Here is a 20177-nt window from a genome sequence, read left to right as displayed (position 1 = left end):
CAGTATTGCTTAGACATTATCGCTTTTTGCTATAAAATACCTGCCGATTATTTTCTCGTTGCGGAGCAAACACAAAAATGCGCGCAACATTTCACGGTTTAATTAAGGCACATCTAATTGCACCGTCTAGACAATGATAATAATAAAGCAAGAATATAAAATGGAAACTAATGGGGATAATTAGGATTAATTCTTAACACGCAGTACATTACCTTGCTATAGCACTTGAAAAACACCTTGTTCCATACGACCTTGAGCTTAAGTTATGTTTTTCAACGCTATAACTTTTTATTACTCCAGATAACAAAAAGGGGTGTGGAACGCATGGTTTCTATCTTTAGGAATGGATTTGGGGTTGTGGCACACTAAAAGCTTCCTGCCTTAAGGGGTGAGCCCTAGAAAAAATAATTCCCATTGATAACTGCCAAAATTTCCTTTTAAACTAGCACTCTATGAATTCAATTATTACCCTGTAGCTCTTGTTTTGTGCCCCAATTGCATTTGATTGATTTTTCGCTACGAAATAAGAAATATTTAGTTTTCCCGCCGATTTTCTCGACAATTCTGACACGTTTGTGCTATAACTTTTAATGGTAGTTATCCAATCGTGCTTTTTGTTAGCGTTTTGAATTTTCCAGTCTAAAATCTATAACAAAAATTGGATTTTATGATTGATTTCCTCGACTAATTTTTGAAATCGGTTTTTATTGTGTTAAGTTGTGGCCCAATAATTTGAAAGCATAAGATATTGTTCTGTAAACTACCCCACCCAGATGTTTTATTTGGTGAATACCAAATAAAACGTCTGGGTGGGGTATTTTACAGAACAATATCTTATGCTTTCAAATTTATAAATGAAAAATACTATCAGCCCTTAAAATAACGATAGCTCATTCTCTATTCTTGAATTTCATTTATTTTTAAGTGGGAAATGTTTGTCGCTAATTCAGAATGAACACAATTTCGATCATATTATTCAAACTTGAAGTCATTGTTGATTTTATTTATTTAATGATGTGTAATTTTTGTTTAAATAATCGAAGAGACGGACGTTAATCGTTGCTTTGTTTTTTTTTGGTGGACGTGGAAACAGACAGTCAGTCTTTATAATCGTAAAGTTCATTCTATAGAAGAAAGTTAATTGAGCGCTACGAGTATTAAGATATTTAAGTCATCGTACTAAAAATGAGTGCTTTAAAAGTTCTTTCCTGCCCGTTAAAAGGAGTATGTTCATCATCAAATGTTATATCAGTAATTAGAATAAACCGACTGCCGTCTAAATCGAAATTCAAGTGCTATAGTGAATGTCGAGGAGTGAAATGTCGAAGAATTTTCATGTGATGTTTTATATGAGTGCGGAAAATTCTTTACCCTTCGATTTTTCAAAAACTTCCACTGCAACTTTTGATGTATTGTCTTATCACTAGACTTAATTTACTAGCACTTTCTGAACTCAGCGGCATCCAAATAGAAAATCAGGCAGATTTTCGCGCACCATTGGATGATACTGGTAATCATTCACCCACTCATCCCCTTCTAAAAAATGACAATATGCACCCCTCATCTGGTGACATTCTAATCATACTAATTTTTATACCGAAATTGGTACGGCCTGTGTCTTAAAACATCTCATGATGTCTCCTTAATTATTCAATCATCCTCTTAAGTTTCCATTTCATCTTGGAATAATTTTAGTCTGACTTACCAATGCATATTGTAACGGTAGCTCTAAATCTGAATTACTTTTTTGAATTGCATAGAGATAGGTAAAGACTAGAGCAAGTTAGGCGCTACATAATATGATAGAACAATTACAGGGTGTCGAAATTAAACGGGTCGATTTCAAAATAATTTATGTGACTAGTGGAATTTCGATAATAAATCTGTAAGCGTCTGGCGGAATTGAAGATTATTCTGCGTCTTTTAATTTATGTATAGCACTGTTTTTATAATGCGTTTCGGAAGTCTGCAAACAAGATGTCGCAGTAACCAGAGTCAAAGTTGTTGTATTAACTGGCCTTATCTACTCCAAACCACTGAATGCACTAAATTAATTGCAATTGGTGTTGTTAAAACTTTAAAGCGAATAAATTATGACATTTATCAGTTCATCTACACAGAAAATGTGGATTATTGCGAAACTAAGAGGAAGTAATAATTAGCTAACGTTATCGTTGTGTAATCGCGTTTCCGTCGCTTATGGGAGCGTCATAGACGCGGTGAAGGCCAAATAAATTAAGCGCGCCAAGGTATTCTAGTTACCATAGGTAGCTATTGCTGAAAATGCAGTATAGTCGTTTGTTGACCGTGAAACGAAAGAGATCTTCGTACATAGTGAGATCCTGTTTGGGGTAATATTGAAAACCCTTGATGATAACGTCTCTAACAATGAACTTTCATTGACTTAGTTTTACGGGATTTTTATTCATAATTTCCAAAGGAGTCTTTTGTTTAATTAATACTGCCCGATTACGCATTTTTTAGCTCGTACTCTGGTGAACGAAACAGCGTTTCCTAACAAATTTTTATATCAAAACTTCTACGCCTGCTCAAAAGAATCATAGAGGGACGAATCGTCCATTTTTAACAACTCTCGTCGCGTTAACAGAAAACGAATCTTCTATGGCCCGTAGTTCTGTCAACGTGTCTGCTATTCGCATTGACTGTCTAAACACGTGTGCAAAGTAATCCCCTGTCTGACTTAATCAGCAATTTTTTAACGCCCACCAAATGGCAAAATGGTTATTTAACATGGCCACCATTCCTAGACAGCTTTTGGGAATGTGGCTGGCTCTCAATATTACTGAAGTGGCATTTTCTCAACCTTTTGATTTCCAATTGGGTGAGTTGCAAAAATAACAAAGAAGGCTAATTTACAGAGTGTAATTCAAAACCAGATTCAGAGAATTCCGCGACTCGTAATGATTTGTAACAATTTTCCTATTGATAATTGTGGGAAGATGAAATTTTGTTCCATTGGAAAAGAACTTTGAGGGGTATCGACAGCAGGTTGAAGACAACGAAGGCTCGAAGATTGCTTTGCAGACGGTGGTACAGATTTTTGACACACAGAAGGAAACGAGAAGTAAAAAGGCCCCAAAGAAACGACACAAATTACAACATAAACTACTACTTACGTACGAGGTGGTGTAGGCCTTAAAGGTAAAGACAATATACAGTGCCATTTATTAAGAAGTAGACATAGGGATTTACGTATATTGTTTTTCTTTATGTCTACTATTATAGTAGATAATGTATTAAGGGATAAAACAAGAGTATAATTCCCTGAGGGAACAGTAATACCCCGAGCGACGTAGTCGCGAGGGTATTGCGTTCCCCGAGGGGAATTATACTCCGTTTTATCCCGTGGTACATTCTACGTTTTATTTTTTATTGATAATAGTAGAATTGCTGATGAAAAGTAAATTAATTGGCAAATAAAAATTTCACATCTGATTCGCGTTGTTGCATATGGGGTTGGCTGCGACACCCATGTTACCTAGTTACGTATATAAACAAAAAAAAATGCTGCGTCCGTCATTTTGAAAGCAATTTTTGTGTCGTTTGGCTTTGTTCAAGAACGGAAAATGTTCGAAGGGAATGAAGATGATGATGTTCCCATGGGGGGAATAAAAGAAGCTGAAGACGCTCTTAAGGAGTTAGTGCCGGCGACTTCAAAAACATTATATGAAAACGAATACTCCAAGTTTTGTAAATTGCGATCGGAAAAATCCTTGAAGATTGTGGACGAAAAAATTCTTTTGGCGTATTTTAGTGAACGATCTAAGCAGGGAAAACCGTCTTGTTTGTGGACCTACTACTCCATGGTATTAAATCCATGCTGCGTGTGTGAGAGAACCTAGACATTTCAAGGTATTATTTATACACATTATTAGTCAAATTTAAACAATACTAAGACGTTCTTTTGGATTATAGTTATGGGCAATTGAAAACGTTTTTAAAAATAAGAATCAGGGATTTAAGCCCAAGAAGTCTAGATTCGCCATTCACTGTCTGAGGGAAATCTGAAAAGTAGGTACCTAGATGTATTTCAAAATGTTGTTTTACACACAATTGCTACCGACAATGGATCTGTATCACAACCTACAAAATGAATGAAGTTAAGTATCGTAAAAGAAGACCATTTTAAGAAATATAACATGGTTACCACCTATGAAATGTCATTCTCGTTCCTTCTGTAGGTTTTGACTTATATTACACAAATGACAGCTAACCATTGTGTTTGACTTTACCGTAAATGTCAATTAATTGTCAAAGTAGTCCTATTGTTCTGACAGGGAATTAGATTTTATAACTCCCGTTGTTATGACAGCGGGAATTATGGGTCTGTTTATGTGGCTATAGACTAGTATTTTAACCACCATGTAAATTATCAATAAAAAATAAAATGACAAAATCACTTCCGAGATCCCTTCTGAAAGGCGCCTAGTTTTAAGCAACTAAAATAATGTCTTAAAACGAATAAAGAGCGGGCCGTCATATTATTTAATTTGAATATTTAATTGTCGCTTTGGCTTTCTCTTCTAACTCGAGCCCACTTACCTGTTGACAATGCAGATAGTTGATAACAAAACCCTTGCAGCAAACAGACTCTAATAAAGTTGATAATTACATACCTCCATAAAAGGGGGTGTTGGTATCGAAATGTAGCAAATGCGTATTGATCATAAAGTGGCAAGAATTATTTTTTTGGGGGGATGCTGTAGTGCACCCTACAGAAAATAAAGTTTTAGCAGAAACTGTAACATTTCATCCTATCAGTTTGTAAATCACTCAAAAAAAAGTTACCTACTTGGTGGGGGAAGGGTATATTCTCAATCATTGCGGTAGAGCTTTCAAGTTCGACATCTTTTAAATTCAGTAACCCATCTATGTGCAGCATGTATGAATTTGATGAGCAGAAACCTTCTCTCACGATAAACGGGGTCACCAGAACAAAGACCTACGCACCGAGTGTTATTAATGTCATAGCAGCGACGATCACCATGCAAACCGAAATCGAAAAAATGGTAAAGAGACGTGTCAAACCATAAATCGTCGTGGATAAAAATCGAATCGTAAAAGCTATTTCGCCTTCGAAACGAAAATTAGCATACATCTCTTACAATTTCTTCACAAATAAGTGAAACTCATCGATGCGTGCCCGTATTTATTACGTAACCAAAGCTCGCCTTCTAACATTACAGAAACGTCGAACGGTTATTCGTTTCAGTTCACAAGTCAACTAAAATTCAGTAGAAAAGTGTAAACGAGATCAGATCGGTTTTTATGCGATCGCACATGTTGGTATTCGGCATCCTTTCACAAACTTTACTATTTGTATTCAAGTGAAGGCTTCGGGTTCGTTGAATTGGAAATTATTCGATTCGCCTTTTTCCCTTTGCAATGCGTCTTCCTTATGAGACATTTGTATTGTAACTACGACAACCGAATTCTTTACTCTTCCTTAAACACTTGCAGAGCGAAAGTGTAATGAAATATGATTTATTACGTTCCCACGACCGTATTCCAAGTTTCCTCGTTAACCGTAGAAAGGACGGGGCAATGCTGTTAACTACACCCCTAGGAGATCAGAAGCAGAAGGTGGATTTCTAAATGACACGAAAAGTTAATTATACACGATTTCATGTACTTTGAGACTCAATTTCGATTTCATAAATTTTTTTTTTCAAAGTAGCTACCCCGGGTTCGTTTACATTTTTATGAGAGCAAATAATGGATAAGTAAAACCCAGAGGATTGGCCAAACATACAGTTCATGTAAAATTATTTTTAACATTTAATATCTAACTTATATTATTGCTTCACGTTGAAAGGACACGCTTTCGCATGTTTGCGCGTAATGTTATTCTTGTCAATCAAGCAACACGGCATCAGACTTTACGTCTCCACCTTTTCCATTTCTCTAATACAAACATTCACTTGATATTCCAAAAGAAAGTGATTTTATTTGGATTGACTGAAAGTAAGGACTCAACAATGAATACATACGCAAATTGGCACTATCCTTCCGGAAGTCAATAAAACTATGATATTAATTCTGTGAATCTACCATCTCGACGGGGGGGTATAAAATTGTAACTCCTACAGTAATACAGCAACAGAAGCGTTTAAAACATCATCAATAAGAAACACTGTTTCAAAGAGAGCTTTACAGTTCCAGAACCCAATGAACCGAATCTACGCACATCTTGAACTTATACCAAATCTAATAGGCTCTTCAGTTTACATATTACTAACATATATCAGAAATTTAAAATTGATTGAATCCTTTAGGATCAAACTTTACGTTAGATTTGCTACAAATTCTTTTGTACATTAGTTCTTATAAGTATCCAATATTTACTTTAACATCTTAAACAGAAATAAATGGAACTGTCATTGAACTCCTATTTTTTTTCACAGATTGAGTTGTTCTAGTTCTTAGCATCTAAGTACGGCTGGAACGTGGAATCGTTGATTTCTTTGAGGAAAATTCACTCGTCGATAATGAATTCTTCTGCTAATGGTTATTTCTCCAAAATGATTTTTTAGCGCATTTTTGAAAAAAATACGCTATTATATTCGTTATTGCTGGCAGGCCGGCTGTCCGCGTTAGATCTCCACAACTACAATAGCTAGAGAATTCAAATTTTCACTAAAAGCTTTCTGCTATAGTGTAGATGTGCAGGCACTAGTCAATTTTGAGTTAGATTACTTGTGAGATCGATAATTGAAGAAAATAATTTCGATATGGGTTTCGGAGGTGCTATAATTTTACCGTCAGATAGCGCTACCAGTATAAAAACTTATTATTTACTTTGTGATTTGTTTTACAAAATGAAGACGTACCGTCAATTGAAATTAAATAAAATTAATTATTTAACGCAGCCAAAATTACTCGTGAGATCGATAATTTTAAACTTCGCTAATAAAATACTGACCTGCATTACCAAAAATGCGCTTTAATCATGCATATACTGATTTACAACTTGTTTTCCTTAATTACAATGTGGCTAATTTATGTGGTAATTTTTACTTGTGAGTGGGAAGGCTTTGATCTGCACGTTTACTAACAATTCTTGGTTAGTATAACTGGAGGAAATCCTAAGTAAGCAATTGCACAAAAATTATTATTATAATGGCGTATCCAACAATGGGACCGATTGTTGAAAATATCGACAGTTTTAGTTATAATTTCGACACTTCTTTTAAGAACTCGACGGAAAATTTCACACGACTCCTCCCGAGCTGCCCTTATTATTCGAACTGTCGTTAGGAAACTAAACAACTAATTCCAATTTTTCACACCGAAAATCTAAATTCCCTTTTTAACTGAAACGACTTGCGACCTCTCCTTGCCCGCTGACAGATTCAATATATTATTTTTTCCATCCTATTTTTAATTACTGAGTAAATTTTTCACATCCAAAAATGGCGAATTATAAACAAAATGTCCAAATTTTCTATTGGTTAGTGTCTTTCTTACTACTAATCACAGACGGCTGTTAAAAGTCGTTAATCAAAACAAGCTGAATTAAAGGATTTCACGGTGTTAGTTTATCACACGATTACTATTAAAACGATTTGACCCCGATAGCCACTATCTTGACGCCTCAAGTACTTAAAAAAACAACTCGATGGTGCGCGTGGAAGGGGTATATGTCGAAAATTGTGTCAAATGAAATAAGTGTAGTTTTGGAAAAGAAATATGCCCTATTTTACTCATGCAAAAGGATATACTTTGGTTAATAAAAAACGGAAGATGTCATAATGTGTACATTGATATATAAGTAGCAAGGAAACGCTATTTGTTTGAGTAAAAGGGTATAACTATACTTATACCTCTTTAGACTTTAATTGTAAGAAATGAAAAGGGATTATCTAAACTTATACCTCAATCCACACTACAATTCCGTGCGTAAGTTTAACTTAAATCTTTTTTCATTTCAATTTTGCTTATTCTGCATTCATTTATTACGAGCTGGTGACGGTTATACAGTGTGTAGAATTACTGTAACCTTCATGTTAGTTGTATTATAATGGCGGGCCTAAGAACTAAGCACACCGGTGTCAAGTTAGCCCCCCACTCTGGGAATTTTCAGAATATTTTTATTGCAATCGTTTGTTGGTCGTTTGTTAGTGTTTGTTAGTTACATTTTGACGCTTGTTGGTTGACCGTTATTTATTTATTGAAATTTCAAAATTTGGGCGTACAGTTAGCCCCCCACTTTTGGAATTTTCAAAATATTTTTATTGCAAACGTCTGTTGGTCGTTTGTTGCTATTTGTTAGACACATTTTCACATTTGTTGGTTGACCGTTATTTAATTATTGAAATTTCAAAATTTAGGCGTATAGTTAGCCCCCCCACTTTTGGAATTTTCAAAATATTTTTATTGCAATCGTCTGTTGGTCGTTTGTTGCTATTTTTTAGTCACATTTTCACGTTTGTTGGTTGATCGTTATTTATTTATCCCCTGATTTATCCTAATTCAAAAATTTGGGAGCATAGTTAGCCCCGAGGTTAGCCCCCACTTTTTGAATTTTCAAAATATGTTTATTGCAAACGTTTCTTGGCCGTTTGTTGGTGTTTGTTAGTCACATTTTCACGTTTGTTGGTTGATCGTTATTGAATTATTTAAAATTCAAAAATTTTGGCGTATAGTTAGCCCCCCCCCCCCAAGTTGCAATATTTCATTTGTTTAGTTGTAATCGTTTGTTGATCCCAGGTCATTTGCACATGGAGTGTTATGCTACAACGCAGATACTCCTATCAGCGTAGAAAAAAAGGAAAATTTATTAGAGTTTCTTCCCTACATTGACAAGGTTTTTTACGATTTTATAAAATTTTTTTTATAAAAATTTGCCTTCTAAACAAGCTATAGCCAATGTATTACCTGAGACATATGAGCTGAAGAAGAAAGCCACGAGGAAGAAGAGCTAAAAGTTTAAATTAGAAAATATGTTAAAGTGAAAAGAGATATATGTTTTGTTTTTCAGTTTTTGTAATGTATCAAAAGATATAAGTTTATGTTGAACCTACCGAAACGATACACCCCACAAGAAATATAAGTTTAGTTCAGATTGTTTATTTTTCATTATTTTAGTAATACAAATTTATAATCTAAAAAACACTTATCCTATGCGACAAAATTTGATTTTAGCTTAAAAATTAATTAGGCAGGTGATTTATGAAATTAATGTAATCTATATTGCTCAATTACTCGGTTTCTCATTTAATTACTTATACCCCTCTCCACGCTCACCATCGACAGCCAATTGAAAATTACTAGTTAAAAATGACATATTTCGTTGAGCGCAATTAAACAGATAAATTCTTTATATCAAGACTTATATTATTTGAGAAGACACTACAAAACTTTGACAGTTTTTACAGCTTTAAAAATTCTGATTTACGTCTTTCTGCAAGAAAAATCGATCAGTTTCACTCCTCGAAATTTGTTTGAATTTTCAAATGATGTGAAATTTATCGATGCGCCGTCTTTTCTGGTGTATCATTGTATTTTAACAGTTACGAACAAACCACCGTTTTAGTAATATAACTGTTGGGGTTAACGGGTAACGGGTACGACGAACGTTTGAGCTCACGTACTGGATCTTTGTAAAATAAAAGTATTGGGCGAGAAAATAGAATTTTAATTCAACAAATAAAACACTTGAATAATTTCGAATGTTTCGACCTGATGCTCCAGTTGCTTTTTATGAGTACCCACTTCCGACACTTCGTTGTTTAGATATTCGCTTCGACTGCACCAATAGATAGGTCTAGCCCAGATGATTCATTTCGCCTGGGAGTACTATTCCCTCCGACAAACCGTTTTTGAGATATTCCTCTTAAAGTTTTAAATAAAGCAATAAGCAAATAAACAATGGAAACACAACCCATTTTAACTGTTAAAGTGAAGCTCACTTTACAAATAAACAGTACGGCAAATATATCGTTTAATTTACTGTTAAATTCGGCTAAGTGAGCTGAGGCTCATCAGAAATAATAAAAAGCAAAAGATACTCTTGTAAAAACGTTCTCTTACTCTTACTCGGGAGGGAATATCGGACGTTTCATTGAACACGCCAAGTTTGACCGATAACGCTTGAAAATTAAAACCGTTATTAATTAATTACGTCCTTTTTAGACGTCTTAAAAATACGGAACCGGTGTCAAAATTCAAATTTTTAGGGGCGCATCTAACGGGTGCCTTTTTTCCCATGGAATTTTGGGTCAAACGTTGGGGTCTTCTATCACGTTGACATTTCCGGAAAGTGCACGACTGCACGTTAACTATCTATTACGTCCTTTAAAGTTTTGTGAACATCCGTATTTTTGCTGCGTGTATAAAACCGATACGTTATAGGTAATTTATTTATTCAAGACGCGAATTAATTAACTACCATAATTTTCAGATTACACATAGACTACCGTTGTAGTGAAAAACCGGAATGAATCCCAAATCTCACCCAAAACTAATTCCCACTATTACCTTACTAAGTACTGCCCCTTTTTAATACAACGTGTAATAACTAATCCGACAATGTTTTTAATTGTGCCAATTGAAATCACCGGCTTTGTGGTTCAATGGTAGAGCGTTGGGCTATAAATCGGGAGGTCGGGTGTTCGAACCTGGATTGAGGCGAATTTTTCATCTGTGGCATAATGTGCAGAGGCACCTCTAAAAAGCTTTATGCGGGTCACTCGGTAATTGGGCACAGCTCCAAAACAAGAGAGGGATAATAATAAATAAAAAAATAAAATAAAATAAATAATTAATATTCATGAAAGCATAGTGGAGCTAAGTATCGAAATCGTGTTGACTAATCTCATCTGATCCAGAGAATGACCTAAATGCTGAGCTAGCAATTGTAACCCAATGGCACTAATTAAGAAGGCGAATTATGGTATAAATCCCAGACACCAGAGGCTTCGGAAACCCATTAGGAAACAAGAGATTAAGCAACGCAAAAAAAAACGCACCGCGGTTGACAATTTTATTCTTTGCATTTCCACCAAGAATCTTATTTATTTTGAAAATCAATAAATTTTCATACTCTGTGAAATTCTATGATGCTCAAATTGTTCCACCCTTAGGAGTTTAGAACTTCACGGCGAAATTTCGAAAAAATTCAAATGCAAATTTAGAGCTACCGTTACAATGTATTGATTAAGAATTAGGCAAACGTAAAAAAACGTAAAAGGTCCATAAATTTTGCCTATGAAGAACGATTTAGTTTAATAATGAATCCCACACAAACTTTCGACCTTTCGATTCCCCATAACTTGTGCCTAAGGGAAATAACCAAATACGACCAAGATTGCCCACACACAAGCTCACTTCAGCGACATTGGAACATCTCGAATTCCCCATATAAGCACGACCTCAAACGGGCATTTCACTTTTATACCGAAAGAACCATGGGATTTTTACCCACAATGCAATTTACGTATCTAATATTCAGTATAAAGTGCAAGAAGGAAGTCCTCCAAGGTAACTATAACGGTGCAGTGATTGAAATGAGTCATGTTTTCTATATCCCATGTCACAACTGAAAGAAAATGTTCCATATAAGCAAAAGAATTGGTGGTGGCCAAACTGAATGTTCCAACCAAACAATCAATTCGACAAAGAAATTTGCTGAAGATTTCCAGGCTGATGGTACTTCAAATCCGGCAACATTTCCCATTTTCTTTTCATTAAAAATTCCAATTATTTATCTACGTAACACCTTGAGCATTTTATTATAAGTGAAGCACACCCACTTTTCCATTGTCAATTTACCTTGTATATAGATGTTGTTTTAATTTGTTATTTGAATGGCAATAAGACTGTGTGTATGATTTATTTTCAAAAGAGAAAAAACTCAAGGCTGTCGCGTACATATCTTGTGCACTTACGTAATTCGCCTCTAATTAAAAATACATGGCGAACTGGATTAGTTTCATATTTGCTGGCGGTATCTGGTGTCTGGATCTTCCTAAGCAGGAAGAGCGGCTTCAAGCTTCGGTTCGCACGAGTTTTTCTTAATTACTCGAGTCTGCCTTCTTGTAAATAAAACATTAGCTTTAGAAAATAAGATAATCGGTTGAAATTTGAAAAGGAGACTTTCCAATAATATCCATATACGCAAAGCAATGCAAAAATGTGGAGGACATAGGTAAAAGTGAATGTGCGATAGATAAATAGAAAGTTAGTGTCATTTTCATTGATAACTCCTCTTAAAGAACGATTGCTTTCACTAGCATCTTATTTAAAGTTGACCCTAAAAGTTAATAACATGGGTCTTTGTCATGTGCATGGGAAAGCGCGACTTTTTGCAATAAAATAATATTTACGGCTTCATCTTCAGAAATAGTTCGACATAAATCTGGAGAAACAAAGGGCATAAAACGCAAATTTAGTAACTTTAATTACTACTGGGGGCATTTTCCCATTTATCACCTCCATCAATCGCGTGAAAGACGCACACGCATTTGCATACTATTTAGATTACACCTGACAGGAAACGTTACGCCGAAGTGAACGGGAAAATCAAGAATTCCGAATTCTTTACGCCGAGTTACTCGAAACTGGTTTGGCGTGGCCTTAAATCGGCACGTGCGGTGACCTAAATACAGCCAAATTTGGCACGGGCGTAAAAAGCTCAATAAAAAGTAGACTATGCGCCCTGGCAAGTTTCACAGTAAACGAGAAACATTAAAAAAAGTTTTTAATTTCGAGGGTGATGTTTATTCTTTTCGGGTGGATTTACGTTTTTACAACAGTCAACAAACTTTACGCAGTTATAAATTATACGGACGTCTTGTTGGGATTAATGCAAATGAAATTTACTAAAGGAGTAACTTTTAATTACTGTTATATATTTTGAGTTACACGGCAGTGGTTTTCTTTTTCATTTTCAGCCACACAAGATCTTGGTCTTGAAGACTGTTGTTTGCTCGTGGTTGGAAATCGTATTTTCGTTTTGTCATCTCTAATTTAATACAGCTGTAAATTATCTAGGTAGGTAATGTTTGTTGAAATAACACTGTGCACCGAATGGAGTAGAAGGGTACACATAAACGATAACTATGTTAAACGCAGCGTAAATAGTCGCCCATTAAAATCATTTCGTGAAGACTAATTGTGGTAAATAACGAAAAATACACGTGGTAAATCGATGCATAAATCGATCGCGCTTTTATTTGCCGACTTTAATCCTGGACGTGGCGATTTTGTGGTTGAATCTTGACAGTTGACAACTTGAAAATAGCTCAAGAGTCAAAATCTACCTCATCCGCCATCTCTGGAGTCGATATTGTGAATTCTAAGAAGAAAAAACTTCTTTAAATAACACCACCTCTGTCAGTTTAACAATAATATTATGTAGAAACGGTTGCAGCACAAAAACCACAGTTTCTTTATTTCTGTTTACTAAACATTAAGATTACCTACTCTTTTTATAAGAATTCTTTGAGTCACATTTCACCCCAAAGTTGGTTCGCTTTGCAAAGAATTGTATTGGATTGAATTGAAATTCTTCGGTCTTACGATCCATTGGATTCGTTCCTATTTTTTCAATTCCTCGGATTCCACGTTTTCGGTTATTCAGGATCTTTAGCTCCATCACATTAGATCCCTAAGATACACGAGCCTTTTTAAATTATTTCAATTCTCGAAATGTCTCGGGTTGTTTATAGTCCAGTCAAAATAGGAAAATCAGAGGAACTAAAAATACTAGTTCCAATTTTTTCAGAAATGTGTAGGGAGAGGTTCCCCGAACAAGAAAAAATAAAGTCCCTCCAAATTCCGGTGCCGCTAGGGGAAGGAGGGGGTTTTAAACGACCCATTTTTCAGTTTTTCACTTTTAACTCGAAAATGGGGCGTTACAGTGAAAAAGTTCTTCAGTAGTATTTTTAGTTCCTCTGATTGCCCATTTTTGGTCTAAATTGGCTGGGCTATACTAGTTCAAAAGTTACAGCCCTTTGAATTTTCTTTCGAAATTGGTTTCTAGTCTATAACTTTTGATTGAGAAGTCTGATCGAAAAAGTACGAATTGTTTGGATTCTACGCACCAAAATTAATAAGAAAAAGTGTTTTCCCGAGAAATTTTGGTGTAGTCGATTTTTGGTAAAAAAGGAAGGTTATACACTGCCTTTTTTTGAGCCCCGAAAGAAAAATTGTCTCAGATCGACCCGGAAAAAAAATTTTCTTATAGAATGTGGCCTGTAGAATCCATAATTTCAAACAGTTCCAAGATTGGGCTACAAGTTCAAAAGTTACAGCCCTTTGAATTTTCTTTCGAAATTGGTTTCTAGTCTATAACTTTTGATTGAGAAGTCTGATCGAAAAAGTACGAATTGTTTGGGATTCTACGCACCAAAATTAATAAGAAAAAGTGTTTTCCCGAGAAATTTTGGTGCAGTCGATTTTTGGTAAAAAAGGAAGGTTATACACTGCCTTTTTTTGAGGAACTAAAAATACTAGTTTCAATTTTTCCAGAAATGTGTAGGGAGAGGTTCCCTGAACAAGAAAAAGTAAAGGAATTTGGAGGGACTTTATTTTTTCTTGTTCAGGGAGCCTCTCCCTACACATTTCTGAAAAAATTGGAACTAGTATTTTTAGTTCCTCTGATTGCCCATTTTTGGTCTAAATTGACTGGGCTATTATTTTCTCGGTCCTTGAGTGCCTTCTGGTTCTTCCGATTCTTCAGTTGCGCCGTGGCAGCTTCAAACTGAGTCTGTTCTCCCTTAAATGAAGGGTTGTAAGCAAAGACGTTGAATTCTTGTAAGAGTACTCGATGTTGTGGCCTGTGGGGATGGTCCAATGACGATGGATAGAAGAAAAGAACAGGGAGAAAATCAAGAACGTGATTTCGAATGAATACATATGAAAGAACCCATTTGTGAATAGGGAAGGGCAAAAAGAGGCATACTAACAGGGGTAAAAGAAAGAGATAAGGGAATGGGGGAGGAAATGAAAGAGCAGGAAAAAATACAGGAAAGATGAGTGGAAGTGTACAGGAAGAAAATGAGAGTGATAATTACAGCAGAGACGAAATGAAAGAGTTGAAAAATAAAATAGAAAATATGGTAGGTGAAAAAAAGGGAAATCATAATAAGTGTGACAGATGCGTAAATAGATGACTGGAAGCTGCACTTTATGATTCTACATGGAAATCAGCATAGAGAGGAAGAAAGAAGAGAGGAGACGAGATATCAAGAGAAGAGATTGAGCAGCAATTAAAGAGACTAAAGAAAGGGAAAGCGGAATTAAGAAGAAACGGAGGGGCAATAAGACAAGTGTGGGAAATTCAAGAACGAGTTCAGAATAAGAAAGTACCTTTTTGGTGGAACGGGGATGTGGGGATGAAGTGGGGAAGAAGGAATACAAAGAAGATATTACAAAATGGTTATTGAGACTAGACAGGACGACAAATTACATAGTAGAGGAGAAAACAAAAATGTGTAAGATATGGAAAGCGTCGAGACATAAGGCATTAAGATTCGGAGAAAGAAGAGGAAGGGAAGGTGAATTGGTTTGTCAACAAGGAAGTACACAAAGGGAAATTGGTCGGAACAAAGCAAAAATATGGAAGCAATAAATATGGATGGGCAAAAGTCGAAAAGTCGAAAGAAATAGGGGAAAGGACAAAGACATACAAGTGCATACTGAAAATCGAAAATTCACGAGGTAATAGAAGGTACAAAGAACTGATAAGGGAGTGGGTGCCGAAATAACTAATGGGGGGTGGAAAAATATCAAACTAATTGCAAGGGTCAGATTCCGGAATGAGGAGAGAGGAAAGTAGAAGAGGAGAAAGAAGAAACTCAGACTTTGTGGAGAGAAAGAGATACAGCACATCTGATATGAGAATGTAAAGAAGTTGAAAGAACAAGGGAAAGCATGAGTGAAATACTGGAAGGAAGGGGAAGAGGAGAAAATGGATGAAAAGGATATTATAAAAAAAAGGGAATAAACATTCATAGAATGCATCATTTCCGAAATGCACGGTAGAATGTGCAGTGTAGTGGTGTCTAGGGAGTATGGAGGAAAGGATTTTTCCGAGATTCGCGTTTCCAAAATGATATCTTCATTCCATTCCTAAAATTGGTCTCTCAACTAATCCACAAGGACAACGATATTCTTAATACGAATTGTATTTGAACATGGTTTTTGTGAGAAAGAGCAACTTTTTTGAGTAGGGTCTAGAGATGATACATCCCTGGATAGAATACTATATAATATTATGGGGTTGTCAATAATATTCCAACGGCGAATTTCTCGGGGGAAAATGTGCTAGTGCGAGTTTACTTGACGGCGGGGTTTCTTGGGGGCGAGTCATTCATATTTTCAGTATAAATGAATTATGTGAAATGTAGGTATTCGAATAACCCTTGCAGGAGTGCGATTATTAAAAACACAGAAACATAGATTTTGATAATATCCTTATAAGCCGGTGTCCAGGATAAGGGTTACTCTCCATCTTGCATGGATGCTTGAACCTCTTTCAATTTTCAAACTGAAATCGTAACTGCTCGAATTGACTTGATTTGCAAACCAAATACAATTAATCTTTTTCCGTGTACTAGTAGACGAGTAACATGAAAATGGTACAAATAAAGCGATATAATCTCGCAAGGAAAAACAATTTTCCCCTTCTAAGCATACTCAAGATGTATACAAAATGTAACGTTAGGAGGGTCATTGGATGATTGCGAAAATTTATGTGCGTGCTGCACATTCTTATAGGAAATAAAAGAGGGTCCACACTATTCGAGATAAACCAAGGGGGCATAAATCCATCGCGAGATAAGTTAAGTGCCAAGTGCCAAACGCAAAAATTCCCCTAATCGCGAATTTAACAAATTAATATTGTATTTCCACCTGCGCATAAAACGGAAATTTGCAAGGCAAATTACGACGCCTAATTTTGTGAAGTGTTTCATTTAACAGACTGTATAATCGCCAATTTGTATAATGTGATAAACTTTGTACAAAGAAAATTCGGCTCGTTTCAGCTTTCGGCGGGCATTTTGCGATACATTGATTCTGCTGATTAATTAAAAAAAAATTCATGTTCGAAATTAATTTCCTCTTTGATATTTGACATGATTAAATTGTTAATTTGGGTGTAATTGAATTATAAAACGCGACGTTTGCGTTAATTGGCGTGTATTTAATTGTGTAACGAAGTAATTCCACTTTTGACTGTTGGAAAATAAATTGAACGAGTGATCGGAGGAAAGGGGCCTTTCTTCTCCTTTAGGTTCTGAATTGATTGGGTATTTTACTTTATGTAGTTTCCGGAGTTATGAGGGTTGGGTGCCCGGTCTTAAAAACAGATCCATTCAACTTTATTCCGTAACTGAATTTGTAGTTTCTTATACTTACTTCTGCGGGATAAGCGAAAAAATACCATCCTATTTATTTTCATTTGCTATCAGATGCTTAAATTCGCAAGGTTTCTTTGCCTTATGGCGGCGGTAATGCAATAAAACTTGATAAACAACGAAAGAGCTTTCAAATTGTCGTTAACAAAGCACGGATTAGTTATTTTTTTGCGAAAGCTTTTGCCATTTTATAACATTATAAAACTTAAGCGAAAGCACATGCCCCTATATTTATTTTCGGTTGTCCTTCAAGTTTTACTACAATATTGTGTTCATCTTGTGACAATTATATACACCTGATTATCTTCGAACGACTTTCTGTAGTTATTAATTTTAAATAGACGTTTCTGCTAAATCCGACCGCGAAGGACCAAATAATGTTACGTGTGAAGCGTAATTTCGATACTTATTATGTATCGACTGCATATGGAATGCTTACTATGGTTTTCGTATAAGAGGCATGTTGAAAGAATATTGACACATAAAGTCAATTGACTCCAATTTTGATTTGGTGAGCTGATGCTGCACATGTACTAATGATAAATAAATACTAATCAATTCAGCAAAATGACATGTTGCATTTTAACAGTCATGTTCACTGTTCAGAGTTATAGGACGACATATTTTCTTCGATTCAAATGATGTTCGATGATTTAATTCATTCTGTCACTGTCACTGGTGCATCGTCTAGAGTGTTCTATCTTATATACCTGCACCACAGTGATCATTACTCGATCCTCATCACCCGTAGGAATGCAATTAAAAAAAAGCGCTCAAACACAGGCCAAGATGGAAAACAGAGAAAGCCGACTAGGAAATCGATTCAAATCTCATCACTCAAGCAATGCACGCAGAAAAGTCAACAACTGAACCCAACCACCCACAATGCTTTCGCAACAGGACAATCAGTATTAACCTCGGTATTAACCGTCTTCTTCGATCTGCAAATAAGATTCATTGGAAGCTTCCTAAATAATAGAACCTTTCAAACCATCATTAATGGATGCAGATTAGCTCAAACATCCTCATCTTGGCGAATCTGTTTTAAATTTAACGCTGTTCCTCGTTGCAATAAATGACACCGCCGAGAAAATCGGGCCCCCGTAAAAGCTCAATTATATGCAGACGATCTAACTCTTATATTAAAGGCAGAAATTTAAAGTGTTCAACAGCTTTGATGCAAAACTCCATTCGGAGTCTAGAATCCTGGACTAAGAAAACTGGCTCATCCCGCAAAATTCGCGCTCGATATAATCGCTTTCACAAGTTCGCCATATTTATTTCCAGGAAAAAGTTTTCCACCTGAAAATTGGTCCTAGAACAATTACTTCTTGAAAAATTCCCCTTAAATATAATTCAATGCAGGTGAATTCATAGCGGTAAATTCTCTTTCGAGAAGTTGTCCTTGAATATTTATCTCAGAATTCATTCTTGAACTCCTCAAGGACATTCTCGTCCCGAAAAATTTGCGCTCGATATAATCGCCTTCACAAGTTCGTCATTTATTTCCAGGAAGTTCGGTCCAGGATACTTCTCCCCACAGAATTCAATGCAGAGTAATTTGCATCGGTAAATTCGCTTATGCAAGTACCAGCCCTAGAGTATTTAATCTCTAAAAAAAACTCATTCGAAACACATGATTAAGAACCTAAAGATGGCCAAGATTGGATACTTTTATTGCTTTTGCCATTCTCTGACTATTTTAATTTATACAAAACGCAGATAAAAAAACTGTGTTGCTATTCAAATTTATGATTCACATTCGTGATTCTATTTTCATTCTGAATACCGGATATGATCACTTTAAAATTATATTAAAACGACCTTTAATTGGAAATCAAATGAAGCAAATCACGCAACTGTTTCGCAATCCCCTTTCTATTGCAATACATTGGCATTTGAAAATATTAAATTATTGTTCCCCACCTGCTCTAATGCAACTGTTGTTACCTGCAAAATAGTGCAAATAAATATTTAACACGCCTTGATTTCAATCTATAGTAACCGTTTAACGTTCCAGTTTTGGGCGCTGAACCAATTTAAACACTTGAACAATTTCGCTTTATTTGTGCACATCGCACATGAAATATTCTCAAGGGGTCGCCCAGTTTAATTTATATACCAACCACCTACACGGTAACACAGCTCAAATCACATGAGCGCTAGTTGGCGGCGTTGATAACGCTAAAGCTCATTTATATCAAGTTGGTGAAGCTAATGTTCAATACAGATTAGTGTCTAAAGGATTTATTCGATCCCTTTTGTTTTAGAGTTTACAATTCTCTTGAACAGTAATTAAACCTCGATGCTATAACTTTTCGAGCAAGGACTAGGTATTATTAAAATTAATTGAGGCGAAGCCTTAGTTTACCTTGGGCCAATTCTTCGACTTCATCTTGCCCGATTAATTAGGTACTACACGAAAATGTTTCTTTATTAAACAATGTTTCATCTGACATAAGCGATGATCACATGTACCTGTTGTAACATGCAACCGAATTTAAGTGGGAAGGCTGTTTGGTAATAATGTGTAATTAAAATAATCACGATTACGGCCTGTCCTCATCTTTCCGCGGGAAAAAAGAATGCCGAACGCCGTGCAGAAGAAGTTAATATGTAATTTTTTTACGAGAATTATCTTGATCCACGACCTTTGCTTTATTGCGAACAGAGAAAGTAAAACTGGGGAATGCATGTTTATTAATTTATTTTTAACTGGCAAGGATTTTAAATTAGGGGCCATTATCGTTTTTTGGTCTGATGTAAGTTTTTTTCCCTTTTAGGTAGTTGGAA

The 20177-nt window shown here is 35.6% G+C and overlaps 1 protein-coding gene across 2 annotated transcripts in view; it reads left to right on the top strand.

The window, feature by feature from the left end:
* LOC116173266 overlaps positions 1 to 20177 on the top strand; it is a 133565-nt gene that overhangs the window by 44223 nt on the left and 69165 nt on the right. The gene's annotated exons all lie outside the window — the stretch shown is intronic.

This window comes from Photinus pyralis, unplaced genomic scaffold, assembly GCF_008802855.1.
Source record: "Photinus pyralis isolate 1611_PpyrPB1 unplaced genomic scaffold, Ppyr1.3 Ppyr1.4_LG6, whole genome shotgun sequence".
NCBI classification, from domain to species: domain Eukaryota; kingdom Metazoa; phylum Arthropoda; class Insecta; order Coleoptera; family Lampyridae; genus Photinus; species Photinus pyralis.
This window is presented reverse-complemented; position numbering and strand designations above follow the sequence as displayed.